Raw genomic sequence first — 17,384 nt, forward strand, 5'->3', positions numbered from 1 at the left:
CCAGACCCAGAGACCGAGATCTTAACTTTAAGGAAAGCTAGAATGCATTCACTGAGCTCTCTGTAAGGGACAGCCTAGAGCCTGTGTAAGAAGAAGGTGACAGAGGAGTGCCTTCCTTGTCCGGGGCTTGGGAGGCCTGGTAAGGAGCCCCCACCAAAGGGCAACACAGGTAGACGGCCTAGCCCTGATCCGGGGGCTGGATCAAGCCAGGGGCCTGGACGGCAGAATGTCAAACAACTTAGAGCTCTGTCAGGCATGGTGATGGGGTTAACCTCTGTCTCCGGCTAGAGCGTGAGCATCTTTGTTTTGTATCCGAGCCTTACAGAATTGAGGAGTGAGGAGCAAGGCGGTGGGGGTGTCCAGCAAGCTGGAGCTTTCCTTGCCTCCCTCCCTCCCTCCGTTCCTCCCTCCCTTTTATTCACCTAGTCTCGCCACAGACTTTCCTGGGACTAGACTTGAGTCATTCTGGGAGAAGGAATCTGCGCTCTCGAAGCTGTCGGTTTCTCTGCTTTTGAAATTTACTTTGTTGGCGTTCCCCCCAGTTTCCTAGCAAAGTGCTTTTTGAACAATCTCAGCCTTGTCTGAACGCCTGAGATTTGCCCACATTTGGGCCAAGAGAGTCAAGGGGTTCCAGGGCCCCTGGAAATTTAGCATGGTGGGCCAGCAGCTGTCTCAGCTGGATTTGCAGGAAACAGCTGGTGGAGCCAGGGCAGGGAGAGGTGAAGCCCTGAGAGAGCAAGGGATTGCGGCAGGGAGAGCCACGGGAGTAGCTGCGGTTGCTAAGCTCTTCCTGCCCAGGCTCCTCGATCACGGGGTGGGGGGTCCCCAGCTCCAATGCTCCCCGCCTTGGCTTTTCTCAGAAAGAAACAAACAAGTGAGAGTGATGCCCTGGGGACTAGAACCAGCAGACAAGGACAATATCTGAGAGGGAATCAGACCCAGGGCTCTTACCTTAGAGCCCAGGTTGTATTCACCAGCAAAGCTTAACAGCACCCTGGGTGGGATTCAGCCACGGGGGGAATTATGCCCCAGACACTAGACCATGACTGTTTGGGCCTGAGATCCAATCAGGGGACTTCACATTCAATTGAAATAGCAGAGACCTGGAGGAATTTGGGCCTCTTCTGTTAGTTTAGTAAACTGAGAGTCTCTCAGACATTTGTGCCCGGCTCTAGCCTGCATCTGATTGGAGGCCCTCCCCACCCCCATCTCTCTGACTTGAGTGAGCAATGACTTTTTACTTAAAGAATTGGAGTTATGTAATAACCAGACAAAGACAATGATTTCCTCGACTTAATGCTGGCTGGCCTTTTGGAAGGAAGGGCTGGAGTTAGGAAGATGTCAGAGCCACTCAGAAAGTTTTTTTGTGTGTGGGGGGGTACCTTCTCTGAACCCACTATTTTGCAGACTCAGGATTGGTTCTTGGGCAGCGGTTAAATTGAAATCTTGATTCTCTTGGTAACTTGATGGCTTAGTTTAGGCCTCGGGTTGCTGTTCCATGAACTGCCTTGAAATTTAATCACCCAAATTTATTTCCTAGAGTGTTTTTCACCGTCTCCTCCTGTAGGCCCATTAGTCACCATCCCGTGACCTGACAGAGTGATTATTAAAGACCCTGTGGTTCCCTTTCACTAGATTTAGGGGTGTTGGTAACTCTGGAGGCAAGTTCTAACTTGAGTCACAGTTGGGTGGATTTTCCCTTAATCAGTTGTGAATCTTCCCTCAGGGCAGCCTCTTCAGGCCTGAGAGAGTAACACTGGGGACCTTCTGTTCTTTCTTCAAAACTAGAGAGATGGTTACTGGGTTCTCCTAGGGCTGGTGTTCTTCAGCTGAGGGTTATATTATTCTTTGCCCCGAGGCACATCACTGACCATTTCCCAGCTTCAATTTCCCTGTTGGTGAAATAGGGATGTTGCACAGAAAGCTAGAAGGGCTGAGCCTGGCACGTAGGCATGTGACACATGTTAGCTCCCTTCCCATCCAGCAGGGACAAGACCTAGGCCTTCCCCTGGGAGATCTTGGAAGAGAAATTTCATCAGTCTGATTTGGAAACATTCTTATAAAATTTTATCTCAAGAGTGGTTCTGTAAATGAAATGTTTGGGGGTCGCCTGGGTGGCTCAGTCATTAAGCATCTGCCTTCAGCTCAGGTCATGATCCCAGGGTCCTGGGATCGAACCCCACGTCGGGCTCCCTGCTCGGCGGGAAGCCTGCTTCTCCCTCTCCCACTCCCCCTGCTTGTGGTCCCTCTCTCGCTGTCTCTCTCTCTGTCAAATAAATAAATAAAATCTTAAAAAAAAAATGAAATGTTTAGCTGTACCCCCTTCCAACCTAGTCCTCCTCTAAGGTAGGAGTTGCAAACTTACCCGGTCACAGGTGTCAGGCAGGTAATATAAATATAAGTGAGCTGGCTGAGCAGCTGGGTGGGGGGAGAGGGGGCCGTGAGCCTGTCGAGAGAAGACAGTGTCTACTGTTTCCTGGTGAGAATGAGGCCCGGTATGATCTTCCCATGTTTAAAGAGAAGCCAGATATCACCATATTTTGGTGAAGAGTCTCCAATGTAAATGCTTTCAACAAATTAAAAAATTTTACATGTGGGGTGAATGAAATAGAGTATGGTTGCCCACTGGTTGAGTCATAACCTCTCTTCCTTGTGGGTTCTGGAGGGTGAGTTATCCTCACCCTGCACGACTGGGCATGCCTACTCTCTGCCCGGTTGACCTCTGGAGTTATCTCTGCAGGCCTGCTCCTGTCCTGCAGACATGCTGGACCAGTTAAAGGTTATTCTGTAGAAACCTCAACCAACAAGTCAAAAGATGAGTTTCCTGCTCTTAATAGATAATTTTTATTGGTTTTGCAATAAACGTATGAAATAGAAACAATAGCAATAAACTAGCTCAACAAGAAATCGAAAGGCACAGGCCCCCAAAGCCCTTCCCGCCTCTCCTTAATGAGTCTCTAATTTATAGACCGACTAGCAGGCCCACTTTTCTTTTTCCAAGCTTTGCAAACTTTTCCATCTTGGAGGCTCGAGGACTCTGGGGGCCGTGTGCTCACTTCCACATAGTTGCTGAATGGAAACCAGGGCAGAGCAGTGCCCGACAAGAAGTGGGGGGACTACTTTGGAGCTTGGGAGTCTGGACCTAGCCCTGTTTCCTCTGACTTTGAGGGTCTGCCCCCTTTTAATTTCATATTTATCAGTGGAGGGCAGAAAGGGAGAGTACTCAGAAGAAAAACTCATGCAGAGATGGCCAAAGGCCACAGTTTAACATAGGGAGAGCAAAGTGACCGGGGGTAGGCACGAAAAGCATCCGAAGGCTGAGGGAAGGTGTCTTTCACTTTTTAAACCTCTGCCCTTTTTCTTGTGGAATGTGCAGAACATTTTTAGTTCATGGTGCTAGGCCTTTCCCAAGGCCCTCCATCAGCATGGCCCTGTCTGCTAAGCAGCACCAGGCGAGGGTGGGTGGGGGGGTGATCTGCGTGTATTTGTGACACTGATGAGACCTCCTTGCTGTTGTTCTCAGTGGCAACTCAGATGAGCTGGAGGCCCTGGGTCCCTGCCAGAGAGTATTTACTCACGGGGTTACTGGTGGTGTCAGATGAGTGATAGCTAGAGTCCCAAGGGCTTGGTGTGCCATCCACCATCCGCACATTTCCCCAGAGGCCTGCAGCCCAGAGAACAGGTTATCTGTGTTCCTGATCAAGCCTCAAAGAAAGTGCAGGCCTCCTCAGGGCTCACACCTCAACAGCGAGAGTGCAAAAACGGGATCAAACGGGTTTTCCAGACCCGCCCCTTCAGCGATGGCCTACCCCAGGGGCTACACGGGTGACAAAGACCCTGGCAGCCCGTGGCATGGGGCACGGAGGGCTTTTGCTTGGGATGTCTGTGGTCCCATCCCTGGGGCCACCTTGGCACCCTTGCCCCCTTCCCGCCATGCCCCACATGAGGAAGGAGCTGTTGGGGAGTCTGTCCTGGGAATGCCCAGCGAGGGGAAGGACTGCACATTTCTCCATTGCCTCAGCTCTCTGTCCCTCTCCTCTTGCTCACCCCCCCCCCTCAGTGGGCTTGGGGGAAAAGACCGCTGACTTTGCAACCCACAGCCCCTGAAAGTCCCCATCTATGGCATGCTGTTATGCTTCGAGGACACAGGACTGTGAACTCGAAATTGTCTCGCCTTTGTCACCTCCTGGCAGGTCTTTAGAGCTCGGGGAAACAGCCGAGCGGTACAAATCACAGCAGCGTGGTAGAGCCCCCCTTACTCCTGATGGGTTGCCTGACTCATATCCGTTTCCCTGGCAAAAAATAAGTTTTTGTTATTGCTGGCTTGGCAGAAGCACGGAAGAGTGCACGAGGATCTACTGCCCCATGCATCACTGGCCAAATTGCCTGAGAAATCCCAGCTCTAGAACTTTTCATCGTTGGCTGTGATGTACGGAGCAGAACGGCAGCTCCGATTCCCCTGCATGGGGCTCAGCGACGCCGGCACTCCGCAGACCTGCCCTGCTAGCAACTCCCAGCCAGCGTGGCCTCTCCTCTCCCTTCCCCTCCTCTCCCTTCCCCTTCTCTTGGCTCCTTATCCCCCCCCCCCAGCCTCCATATCTCCCCCCATCTGCTCATCAACCCCCTCCCTGCCTCTGCCCAGCAGGGCCATAGCTGGAGAATCAGGAGGAGGCTCACCACGTCACTTCCCCATCACCCTGCAGATGTTTCCACACTAATGTTCTTTCACTGCTGTGATGCTGCACTAATTAATAAGCATCCTGCACAGAGGCCTGGCCTTGCCTCCCTTCCCCTCTCCTCCTCTTCCCTCCCGGCCGCTCCCCTCCAGCCCTCAAGAAGGCCTCATGACATCCTGGCATCTGGCAGCAGAGAAAGGATTTGGCTCCTCTACCTGGGCTGCCTGATATTGCTATGAGAGATAACTGTATACGAACCAATAATCTAGCCTGACAATCCAATTTACTGACCAATAGCGCACAATCCACCATGTCATCGGCTGTGGGGAGGCCCATAAATTAGTTCCTAGTAATTTATTCTGATCAATAGAATGGGCAAAGTCACTTGTCTCTTTAATCAAAGGCCCTCTCCAAGCTGTCAGTACCCGCTGTGTGGGAGGGAGCAAGGCTCGGTGAGCAACTGGCCAGTGGGTACTTGGCACCACACCCGGATTCCAGCAGAAGACCCCCCACAATGGGGCTGGTGTGGGAGGGATGCGTAGTCTCAGCTGCCTACACTTCCTTTGGCCACCCCAACGATAAAACATAAGCCTTCAAACAAACTAACGGAAGAGGTAGCCGGGATGGTGGGTAGCAAGAGATAGACTTGAGGAGATACTGCACTGGACCCCAGGGACATCTTGTCCCTTCTGAACGTTCAGTCTTCCTTCCTCCTCAGGCCATCAGCGGCCCTTGGGCTGGGACTTCTGTAAAGAGGAGGTACATAGCGTGGTGGGTAAGAGCCAGATTGTTTGGCTTTGAACGGTGATGTCACCACTGCCTAGGTGTGAGGGCCTGGGCAAGCTGCTTGCCTCTCTGACTTAGTTTTCTCTTCCTTAAAGTGGGGCTAATAATATTACCCACCTCATAAGGTTGTTAAGAATATTCAATAAATTAATATATGATGTATATTAAATTAATAAATTAATATTTAAAGCACTTAGAACAGTGCCTGGCACACAGTAACTGCTATACTGAATATTAACATAAACACAAAGAGATCAAGGAAGAACGTTGATGTGCCTCTCTCTGAAGATGTGCCAAGTCCTTGAGATGCTCTGCTTCCTGCAAACTTGCTCTTTCCTACCTGCCTTTGTGCCTTGTTCCCCCATCCAAAATAAACAGACGAAGAGTCATTTGATGCTCTCTCTTTGAAATGACAGAGAAACTCCAAAGGCCTCTGTGCCAGGTTCTTCCCCTCCTTTGAGCCCTCAGGCAGAGCCAGGGCATTGAGGAAAGACACTGACTTTGCTTTAGAGAGAACCTGCCTGTTATTAGAGAGCAGGGGTGGGGGTGGGCAGGGTGGCCTGTTATCTGTGTTGGACCGACACATGGGGGAGGCAGAGCTCCCTGACACGAACCAGATAAACAAAGGAAGACACAAGACAATGGTGCCAGGGTCTGTCACTTTGAGTTCCAGTCCCAGCTTTGTCACTCCCTAGCTGTGGGGCTTTGGCCAAGTCACTTCTTGTCTCTGACCCTGATTCCGTATCGCAGACTTGAAGGAGTTGGACAGAACGATCTCAGAAGTCCTTCCTGGCTCCGACCCTTGAATTCTATATGATCAGTAAGGAGTCTGTTGGCTTCTCTCTGACTCCCCTCAACCCTGCGCTCCCCACGATGATCATCTGAAAGTCTCTGAAACCAAGTGCCACAAGGAAATCCATGATGTCTCAAACATTATAGTCGCTAAATGGAACCGATGTCATTGATGGAACAGGGATGGGAATGAGAGTCAGCTCCCTGAGAAGAGGGGTTCCTGGGCCTTTGAACCCAACTGTGACAGGGTCCTGGATGTGCAAGAGGCCAGGGGATTCTGTTCTGTCATCAAGGTCAAGGGCAGGACTTTTGATTCTAGGGAACCCTTGGGGCCTGCTCTCCTCCATTCATCAGCCCTCAGGGCTACCTCAGGGTAGAGAACCCCATGCTAAGCACAAAGTCTCACTGAGTCAAAATCCCACCTGAAATTCCAGGCTCCAGCAACTGTCCCAGGGTCCCCAACCTGGCCTCTCATCTCATAACTGAGCCCCGACATGTGCCCAGCTCAGACCTGGTAAGCTGGAGGGCTGGGGTAGAGAAGTCATTGAGGTGATGGGGCCAGGTTGGAGGCCTGAGGCTGGCCTAGGGCGGCTGCATGGCAGGTGGACACAGTTTCTGGTGAGCAAGAATCTGGCACCCTCTGCTGACCCCGCGGCAGGAGACAGCTGGTCAACCAGGCTGGGGCTGCAGCCGCCGGGAGGGGGAGGGGCAGGGCCCAGGACCAAGCGGCAGCTTACTAGTCAAAAGAGCAGCTCCCCTCTCCGAATAGATCATTTTTATTGGTTTTGCAATAAGCTTATGAGACAGGAACAATCGCAATAAACAAACTGAACAAGAAATCGAAAAGATGGGCCCCGAAAGCTGTTACTGAGCCCTTCTCAACCTGCTCTTAATGAGTCTCTAATTTATAACAAAGTCATCAGCCTAGCACCTCCAGGGTTCCCTGGCTCCGGGCTGAGAACCCATGGCTTCTGCCTTGTGTGTGTGTGATCTCCCATCTCTAGGTGCCTAGAGCCTGTCTCCAGAAGTGACAGGAGACTCCAGCTAGAGGAACTGATCCAGAGAAATCTTGGGACAGGCTTGGGACTTCAGTCACGGCTACTTCTGAGAGGCTTGGGGAGGTGTGGTTCTCCCCAACCCTTCACCAGGCCTCTTCAGAATAGATGGGGCTGGCTCTGGAGCCAACTACCCCCTACTTCTTCCTCAACCTTCTTCCAAGCCAAGCCCTAGGCTGCTGAGGCAGACACAGAAATCATGTTCCTTTCAGACTTCCAGACATGGGAGGCTGGGACAGCCGGAGGCTTCAGATCCCCCACATTGCATGTTCCTCAGATAGGACTGGTATCCCTGATGACGCTGGGGTTTTCCCCTCCTCAAGATTAGAGGCTCCCTTGGGGCAGCCATGTCTCACCCCTCAAAGGCTTAGTCTCCCTGTGAGGGGAGCCAGACACTGCCCATCAGACTGTGCTTGCATGAGTCCAGGGCTGATTCTCTTCCTTCAGGTGGAGGATCCCTGGGGAAATATTGCATCTCCTCCCTTGGACTGCAAGCCCTGGTCAGGGTCATGTTTCCCTGCCTCAGACTGGGGCTGCAGGGTGACAGGGCTATGTCACCTCCACAGACTGGAGCTCCCCTGAGCGTTCATTTTTCTCCAGTCCCTTTTGTCATCAAGTGACCCTGAAGCCTTTTCCCAAAGCAGCCTCCTGTTCTTACACCGGCCCCTGCTCAAGGTACGTGTCAGTCTCCTGTGCCTTTCCTGGTTGCTGAGCCTAGGACAGGGCACCCAGGGATCAGATCCACTGTCCTACCAGGTATTGGCTGGGTGACTGGTAGAGCTGTATTTCTCCACAGGGTTCCCAGTGCCACCCTTTGCAATGCCTGCAATCCTAGCGATGGCCACAAGATGTCAGTGTGAGGCCATGGAAATGGCTCCTGTACCGGGGCTGAGCTCAGAAGGAAAATCAGCAGCCAGAAAGGGGTGGACGGGTGGGGGGCAGTCTTGGCAGCCAGCACTGTGCTTTTCTCTCTATCCGCTCTGCAGGTCCCAGCCCTTGCCCTCCAACACCTCCTCTCTTAAACTCACACCTGCTCCATCTCCCTGCTGTCCCCAATTCTTTGCTCACAGAAAAGTGGGTTCTGAAGCTCCCTGACATCCAGCTTTGGGAAGGATGAGGAGCTGCTGTCCCTGCTGCAGGCACCCTGGTTGGGAAGAGCAGCACCTGCAGGTGTGATCCTGCACGTCATTGTGGGTGTGGCTTCAGGCCATGAGGCTCTCAAAAGCCCGGGTGCATGCACTTGCTTGGGGCTCCCCGCGCGTGCACGTGTGTGTGTGCGCGCGCGCGCGCACACACACACACACACACACACACAAGGATTTGTATTTGCCACAGACAGAATCATTCAGACCTGGAAGGGGACCTTAGAAATCTCCTGGTCCAACCTCTTGTTTTATAGATAAGGAAATAGAGGCCCAGAAAGAGCTAGGGGCTTCCCCAAGGCCATGTAAGCAAGTCTGTGGCTGAGCTGTCCCTGGGACCCAGGTCTCCTACCTTCCAGCCAGGATGCATACAGGTTCTCATATGGGTGTCTCCAGGGCTGTGTGTCTGGTAGACTTCTGTCTCAGTGATTTACTTCCAGTGGGTCCTGGGAAGCTCCCCGACTGATCGCCAGCCAGCAAGGTTCTGAACAGAATCAGAAGGCAATGGGGAGAAGGGATGAAATGGAAAGGAAGAAAGGAAAGGCAGGGATGTAAATACGGTTGTGGGCGCCTGGATCTTTATGCTTCACCATAGCAGCGTGTAGATGCCAGTGAGTGGGTGTGTCGGTCTCTCAATGTGCCAAGTGAGCCTCCATGTCAGACCATGACTCTAGTGTGTAGGTTTGAGCTTGTATGCATGTTTGTGTCTGAGTGTGCATACGTGAGTGACCGCTTGGAGTCCAGGCCTCTCGGGGAGGTGTTGATGCTGCGGGCTGGAGAGTGTGAGTGATTGTGTGTGCCAGCCATTGGTGTGCATGTCAGTGACTCGGGAGTGTGCATCAGTCAGAGGCTGCGTGAGTGACTGTGGCTGTCAGTGAGGACATGAGTGTGTGTGTGTGTGTGAGAGGCTGCTCCCTCTTCTCCGCTTCCTTGCCCCCCACCAGACTGTCTCCCGTGGCCCTTAGGGTTTCTGTGTCCCCGCCCCAGCAGCAGCGAAATCCTTTATCGGTTGAGGCACCAGCCCCTGTGTAGGGATTTCAAGGTTCCTGTCGGTTCCATCCATCTTCCGGGGCCTCCTGGTATTAGCATTGATCTACAGGGGAAATGGAGAGCGCGGCTGGGTTATTACGCACCCGCCCGCCTTCCCTGGGCCGTGATTGAGTGCACACAGAGAATTTTTGAAACATAGCCACCCTAACTTATTCTGTCTTCCTGCCAATAGCATGGCATGGGTCCAAATTACGGGTCGATACCAGCTGATCTTTTTATGTTAAACTGTGATGAAGTCGCTTCTATGTGGAGATGGGATTAAGCCCTGAGCCCTCTTTTAGGGGAGAACTCTTGGGGTGGAAAAGGGGGAATCAAGGAGCGGACAAGGGGAGCGGTGGCAGTGGAGGGGATCAGGGGCAGGCAGCCTGAGCCGGGCACATGTGCGGGGTGGTCGGAGCTGGCTGCACTGGCCCCTGGACTCTCTGTTCCTGGCTGGTTTCTCCCCTTGTGACACTTACCGCACCGGGGACCCCTCGCGCCCCCCATCAGACTTTCCGTGGTCAGCCAGTCTGGCCCTGGTGAGGCCCCTCCCTGCTCCCTCCAAGGATAGAATTCCATTTCCCTCCAGCCCCCTCCACCCCACTCCCCCCCTCCACACACCTGCACCATCAAACGGGTTTGTCTTTAACCTCCAAACAGGGAACTTTAATTAAAGAGACAGTGACCCCTTTTATGAGTTTGGTCGAGTTGGGTTTCAGGGCCCTTGTTACTAGCGGCTCACATAACGCTAACAAAAGCTTGCAGGCCCCAAGAGGAGCCGGTCTCCTTCGTAGACATTGCAGCAGGGGCACAAGGTGGGGATGGGGGGGCATGGGGGAGGGGGAGACATCTTGGGGCCAGGAACCCAGTGACAGCCTCAGGAAGGTGGTCACTGGGTTGGAGGTTGGGGGAGGGGCCAGGCCTGGCCCTGGGGTGGGGGCACTGACTACAGGACCTTTGCAGCACGATGCCCACCCCCCCCAACCTTCTGGGTCCAGCGCTGTGGTGGCTGCTTCCTGCGTGGAATGGCTAGGCTTCCAACACGCACCGGTGCAAACATCCAGGGTTCCCAGCCCGTTTGCCTGTTGGCATGTATTCTAAAACTAGTAATTTCCAAGACGAATAGATTGGCTAGAACTTACTCTAAGAACAGCTGATATTTTTTTACTCACATATTTAAAGGAAAAGTGATTTTATGATAAAACATAATTGCTAATAACTATAATAACACCACTCAGCATATGGCATGAAACACAAATTCTGTCCTGAATCTGGAGGTGCAATCGCTGCACAACACGATGCACTGCTTGGAAGGGGACCGTCCCTCCATCCCTCTGTCTCTCCTCGGGCAAGAGGTGGATCTGGGCTGCCTTGTGCCTCCTTTCTCCCCCTCCCCCACTTCCATCTTCCTTCAAGACCCCCAAGGTGGACCACTATTGGGTTAGTGTTAGGAGTTTGAAGGGCCCTTATCTTATGTCTAATCACCTCTTAACTGTTGAATTTTAACTAAGGGCTTCTTTAAGTCCTGTAGGAGATGTTTGCTTGCCCTTTGATCTAGTTCTTTGATATCCTTTGTGAATTCTTGAAGCTGAAGAGGGCTGCTCAATCTGTCACACTTATTCATTCAACAAACATCAGGGGCTATTAAGAGGAACCTGTGTGTAATTGATTCCTTCCGAAAGGGTGGGTTTTCCCTAAGTGGGGTACACTCCCATTAACCAGAAGCTAAGTTGTCAATTATCGGCCCAGGGACTTAGCCACCTAAATGGTAATCCAGGGTTGCCTCTGACTGGAAACTAGGGGTGAGCCCAAACTAACAGATTTGTGGAGGTGCTACTCAAGGTCCAAACTGAATGAAGATGATCCTGAGCAATGCCCCCCACTTCTGCTTCCACCTGTGGGCCCCTGACTCCTCCTGATGACGCATGCGCTTGTCACACGGGGCACTTAGGTGGGAGGTAGGGATACCTGAGAGGAGTCATCTGTGACAGGGGACACCTGGGAGAAGTCAAATGACCCCCACACAAGGGGGAGAGCACACAGACCAACATGTGACCCATCATCATATCCAGGTCTGCTCACTCCCACGCATGGGCCTTCCCCCGTGCACACGCCTACCCATGTGAGCTGTCTGTGTGTGTGCACGCCTGGAGTGCAAGCACCCACCGAGAGAGGTCACAGCCCCTTCCCTCCTCCCTGGGGGAGGGATCCGGAGGCCAGAGGGGTTGGGGAGTAATTGGTTTTGGCGTTTCCTACCTCTCCTGCCCGGGAAGCTTTCTCTGTTTCATCTTCAGCCTGATCAATCCCCAGTCATGTGCCTTTCCACATGGGCGCCCCCGGCCCCCCAACTCACCACGCTCTTGGAAACTTCGTTAGTACCATTAATCTGCTGACCCAGGCAAATCACCAACTCTTCCTGCAACTCAGCCTCTCAACTCACCCCCCAAGTCCACCCCCCAGGACCTGCTAGTCACCACCCGCCCCAACCCCCGCTCCCCAGGCTGGCCCACTATCCCCTTCCTCCTCCTGTTCCTGCTTAGCCTTCTGTTTGCTGGCCTCCCTCACCCCACCATCCCCCATCTGGTACCCTCCTTCCTCTTCATTCCTGTCCACATATTCACTGACTTCTAAGTGTTTCCCCACATGTGAGCACCAGTACTTTGTCTGCAAGGCAGTGAGCCCATGTCTGCCCCCAGCAAGCACCCGCCAAGGGAAAGTGTCAGCTGAGCCTGTGGCCTGGTGGTGGCGGGTGTGGGCTCGGGCTCTGGCTGTGGGAACCACACAAGGCACCGTGCTGAGGGCTTCCTGTTTGCCAGGCACTGTGCTAGACACTTTTATCTAGTTAAGGAATCTAATCCTCATGACCCACGAGACAAGCACTATTTCCCCCATTTTAGAGATGAGGGGAATTGAGGCTTGAGAGACGAATTACTTGTTAATGAGTAGCAGAGCCAAGACTGGGATTGATTCAGATCTGCTTGATTTTAAAACCTTGTGTTTTTTTCAGCTATATAGAGGGAAGGGGACGCCCATCCTTGAGCTAGCTTCTAGACATCTCCCCTAGAAATTTCCTGTGTGCAAGAGTCCCTGACATGAGGTTTGTCCCAACTTTTTCCTCCGCTATAGTTAGGTCTTGAGGTTGGGGTGAGTGTGTGTGTCTCTGTGTGTGTGTCCCCTTTTCTTCTTAGCCCAGAAAAGCCCCTGGTGCCCAGGCCCCTGTCTGGAGCCCCAGGCTGCACCCTGAGCCATGGTGCACCCCTCTCCGTTGGCTCCAGGCTTACAGAAGAAGGCCCTGCTTCTTCCGTGGCCTCCGTGGCTGATGTGCTGGGCCCATTGTCCAGGCGGGAACAAAGACTGCGGATTTAAGCTGAGTGACCAGGCGGCTCTGCCAAGCAGAAAAGACCACCCCCCTCGAAGCTGGGCCCAGCCGGGGGCAGGAGGGGGACCCGAGAGAAAGGGGACAGGGAACCTTTGAAAGTAACTAATTAAAGGGCCTTTGCCTGCCCCCTCCTCCTGGGCGCCTAATCTCTCCGGGGCGGCAGCCAGACAATGTGCCCCTCCACCCTGCCCCCCTCACCCGAGTTTTAAAACAAGAGACAACTTGAAGTTAATGAGCGCCACCTGACGGGGGTCCCCTAATGAGAGGGGGCTGCTGGGCGTCTCACACATTCTCTGGTCCATGAATAGCTCCCCCCACCCCCTGAGTTTTATTCATCTCAGGCCAGGGGCGGGGGACAGAAAGGAAGGGGGCCCTGCTCAGCTTGGAGCACGTGGACTGTCGTGCAGCACGGGGGTGGGGGGGGACCCCCCATGGCCCTCCCCCATGGCTGTGCCCAGGTCTGTGGCTGAGCCCCACCAGGCTGTGGCCCGAGACCTGGGAGGCCCAAGGCCTGGCTGGGTGACTCGGGCCAGGCTGCTCTGTAGGCCCTTGGTCCCTGGTGTTGGCTGCCGGCTTTTCTCCATGTCGCACGGAGGCAGAGGAGGGCTGCTTTGGGGTTGCTGTACTTGGTGGTGGGGGCCGGGGTCAGGAGTCATTTGGGAGTGGGACTGAAAGGCTCTCTGGCATATTCGGGCAGTCTCCACCATCCCGCCGCCTCTTCACGCCTCCTCCCCGGTCCTGGCCTGATCTCTGATTCCTGTCTGGCTCCCCTCTCTGAAGCTCAGCTCTGATTCTCCCATCCCCCACTTCCCCAGATCTGACCCCCATCCTCCCCCACCTCCACCGCCCTCCCTGTTACCAACAGTGGCTTTTCCCTCAGACTCAGCATCTTCTGTTCCCAGAGCGGGTGGGCAACTTGTCAGTCCGAGAGGACAGGTCCAGCCTCTGGAGGTTGCATGTAGGTCTTGCCTTTGTGACTATGTAACAGCAAACAGGTGTGTAACAGCCTGGGGAGTAGGCAAGTGTGGAAACACTTTGGGTGATTGGGGGAGATGGTGAATGACCCCCGCTCTCTGCCTCATACCAGCATTCTGCCCCAAATAACTCTCCCACAGCCCACTGCCCATCCCGAAAGCCTACCCCAAAGTGCACTGGAGCCCACAGTGGGGCCCTGATGGCAGGCGAGGAGTCTGGGAAACAGAGCGCCAACACCGCCTGGTCTCTGCTCTCAGAGCCAGAGATGACCACAAGGGCTCCTCAGAGCAACACCATAGAATTCCCCCTCTACCCCCCAAAAGGTGGGAGCTGAGGGGGTAGTATTTGAAGGGCCCAGGACAGTCTGACATGGAGGGGAGGGAGGGACCAGACAGAATGGGGGTCTCCAGCCAGCAGAGAGCCATGGACAGAGGTGACTAATTTCCCAACTACTCTTGGTGAAAATATCACATTTCATGCTTTGTTGCCGATTCATAGAAAAATCCTATTAAAACCGGGTGGATTATTTATACAGTTTAAACAAATGATGATCAAATATTTTACACGTTTTGAAGACAACCCAGAGTTATGCAGCCTGGCTGGGGGCTTATCCAGAGTGTGGCAGACAAGTGTGAGGTGTGTGGATGACTCGGTAGGAGGTAGGAGCAGGGTGCGGGTAAGTTAGGGGCAGGTTTAGATGGCGGGGCTTGGGGCGTTACGGCTGTTCTGTCCAGTAGGGGGCGCCCTCCCCACGGTGTTGATACCCCCTCCCTCCACCTAATCAAAGCCGCACAGATAGGCGATGATTTCATGTCCCATTTTGTCTCTTCGTGGACCTGTCTCAATGCCCCTGAAAGCACAGTTGGAGGCATTTCTGTTTGTGGATCAGATACTGTCTGTGGTATCAGATCAGATCTGTTTGTGGTATCAGATCAGATCAGGATACCGGGCTTTGCACCCGGATGTGCACCACGCAAGCACTGAGGGTGACTGACCGCCTGCCAGTCCAGTATCTGCGCATGCGTCAGTGGGGTCCTGCGTGCGCACGCCAGAGTCTGTGGCGGGTCCCTGTTTGTTTCCTCTATTATTCACTTTCTTCAGTGTCATGCTGAAGGTCTCCCCTCCCATAAGCCTATTCCTCTTGCACACGCAGCGGCATGTGCACACACAAACAGGTCACACTTGTGCCGAGGGCCGCCTTTTGAGAGGCAGCCCCCGAAGGCTCAGCTTCAAGTGGTGGGAGGTGGTAGGTGGCTGGGAGAGGTCCCGGTCCACTTCCTGGCCGACTGTGGGGGACCCTAGCCTGGAAGGCATTACCTCAAGCCGTGGCTTCCACACCCCAACTCTAAAGACACATAGCAACTCCTTGAATGGGCCCAGCCCCAGCTCCTTTGGGGATGTAGCCCCCCACCGAGTTCCCCCACCGTGAGGAAGGGTGTGCTAAGTGCTTGAGCTCCCTGATAGGAGGTCTGCCCTCATGGCTCCCTGATGGGAGCTCCACGGTGAGAACCTGGAGCCCAGCTCAGCCCCAGGAGTTGGTGGAGGGGGTTGGAGAGAGAGGTGGATGGTGCCCGCGGCAGGGACAGAGCGGCCCTGCATCTCGTGCCCTTGCCACCTGTCCCTGCCCACCAGGCCGTCCTGCCTCAGCAGTTTTATTACTCAGGGGGAGAGAGAACGCCCTGGGGGGAGGCAGCCTGTTCTGAAGGGGAATGTACTCCCCTCCACCCATCCCAGCCTCGGGGGCCAGGCCAGGGCCTCCTTGAATTTCTGGTCTGATAGATCCTGAGGGGCTAAACTAGGGTTCCCCTGGAGAGGCTGTGGACAGACCTGGAGGTCCTCATAGGAAGGGGTGGAGGCAAGGCAAGAGAGGGAGCAGAGGCAGGGGGGGCGGGGAGAGGGGGCTTCCCTTGGTGGGAGGAAGGAGGAGGTTTTGGTAGGGCAGGTTTAGAAACAGCCAGAGGTGGGGGTTTCTGCCTCCCTGGAGATCTCCCAGCTGGAGTAGGGGAGAGTGGGAGTAACTGAGGGCGCCCAGCCTGGAGGGTTATTGCGGTGGGTCAGTGCTGCAGATGGGTCTTAGGGACATGAAGTGTCCTCGCCACTTGGTTTGCTTACATATTTATTTCTTCCTCCTTGCAGCGGGTTCCAGCAGCGACGTGCGTGCCCAAGGCCTGTGCAGCTAGCTAAGGAGCAAGACCTCATCTCGTCCTGGAGACCCTAGCTTATTATTTGTTTTCCTCCTGGACTCCTTCCTCCCTCCTGCCCTCCCTCCCTCCGTCCCCGCTCCCTTTCTGCCTTTCTTTTTGTTGAGGGGAGACAGCAGACCACACCAGATAGAGCAATGACATGTGCCTGGAGCGTCCATCACGGCCCGGTCCTCCAGCAGCCCGGCCGGAGGGGCCGCCACCTTCACCACTGCCTTCACCACGGCCTGCACTTTATTAGAATTTATACGCTGCCCCGATTGAGGGGGAAAATAATTAACACCCCTACAAATATATCGTAAACAAAATATTTATTAGAAATAAATAACTCATTTATTTTACATATTTCATTTCAACAATAACATTACCCAATTTATCATTTAACATTTTTGCAAGACAACTTAACGACTCCTTATTAGCATTTCCATTTTTCACCCGCGCACCATAAAGCACGGGCGCTCCCCGAATGGCCTGGCACAGGCCAAGCCAGGAGCTCAGAAGACCCTGGGGAGGGCTGTGGACCCCCTTGGACCTCCCTCTCTCTTCGGCACGTGACCATATGCAGAACAAACATCCCATAACCAGTACATGTAGTCACCTTCAACACAAACACTTTTTTCTCACATAAATCCACTCAGCTGCCCCCCCAGAGCAGACACCCCCAGAAAAGAGACATACAGGCACACAAATTGATATCCTGCCTGACTCCAAATATTCATGATGATGTGACCCCCAACATCCATGCATGGCCCCTGCCCAACTGCACACAGACAGAGTGACTGACCCTGCATATTTGTGCATAAGGGAGAGGAGTCACTAGTTTGCCCCTCTTCCTCCACAAGGGCCGGGGTAGGGCCCAGGCTAGAAGCTCTGGGTGGGCTCCGAGGCCCCTCCAGCGACCACCTGCGGCTCTCTGGCCCCCTCCTATGCCCCTCTTCTATTTCCCCTGCTCAGCAAGCACTTCCTGGGATGAATATTCATTTTCACTCCAAACTTTTGTCTGGGGAGGAGGGGGTGGACCACGCTGCAGAGCCCAGCCTGGGTCTCTTCATGCCCCAACCCCACTATGTTCTCTGGGAAGGAAGTGTGTTCTCTGGCCTCAGCTCCTTGGGCTGTGGGCTGTGAGTTCAGGGCTGGGTTCTGAGTGACAGAGGAAGAGTTTGGATCTGGGTGAAGGGAGGCTGAACCCTGTGCTCACATTCCGTGCATCTGAGTCTCTTCCCCACCCAGGTCATGGCCCAGCCTCGCTCCCTCTGTCCCCATCCTTCCCCTGGCAAACACTCTCTCCTGCCTACTGGACGAACAAAGGGGGTGGGGAGCCAATACCCCAGGTGACAGTTTGAACTGGG

This window comes from Eumetopias jubatus, unplaced genomic scaffold, assembly GCF_037043125.1.
Source record: "Eumetopias jubatus isolate StellerSeaLion01/CBP00866 unplaced genomic scaffold, mEumJub1_p1.0 scaffold_17, whole genome shotgun sequence".
NCBI classification, from domain to species: Eukaryota; Metazoa; Chordata; class Mammalia; order Carnivora; family Otariidae; genus Eumetopias; species Eumetopias jubatus.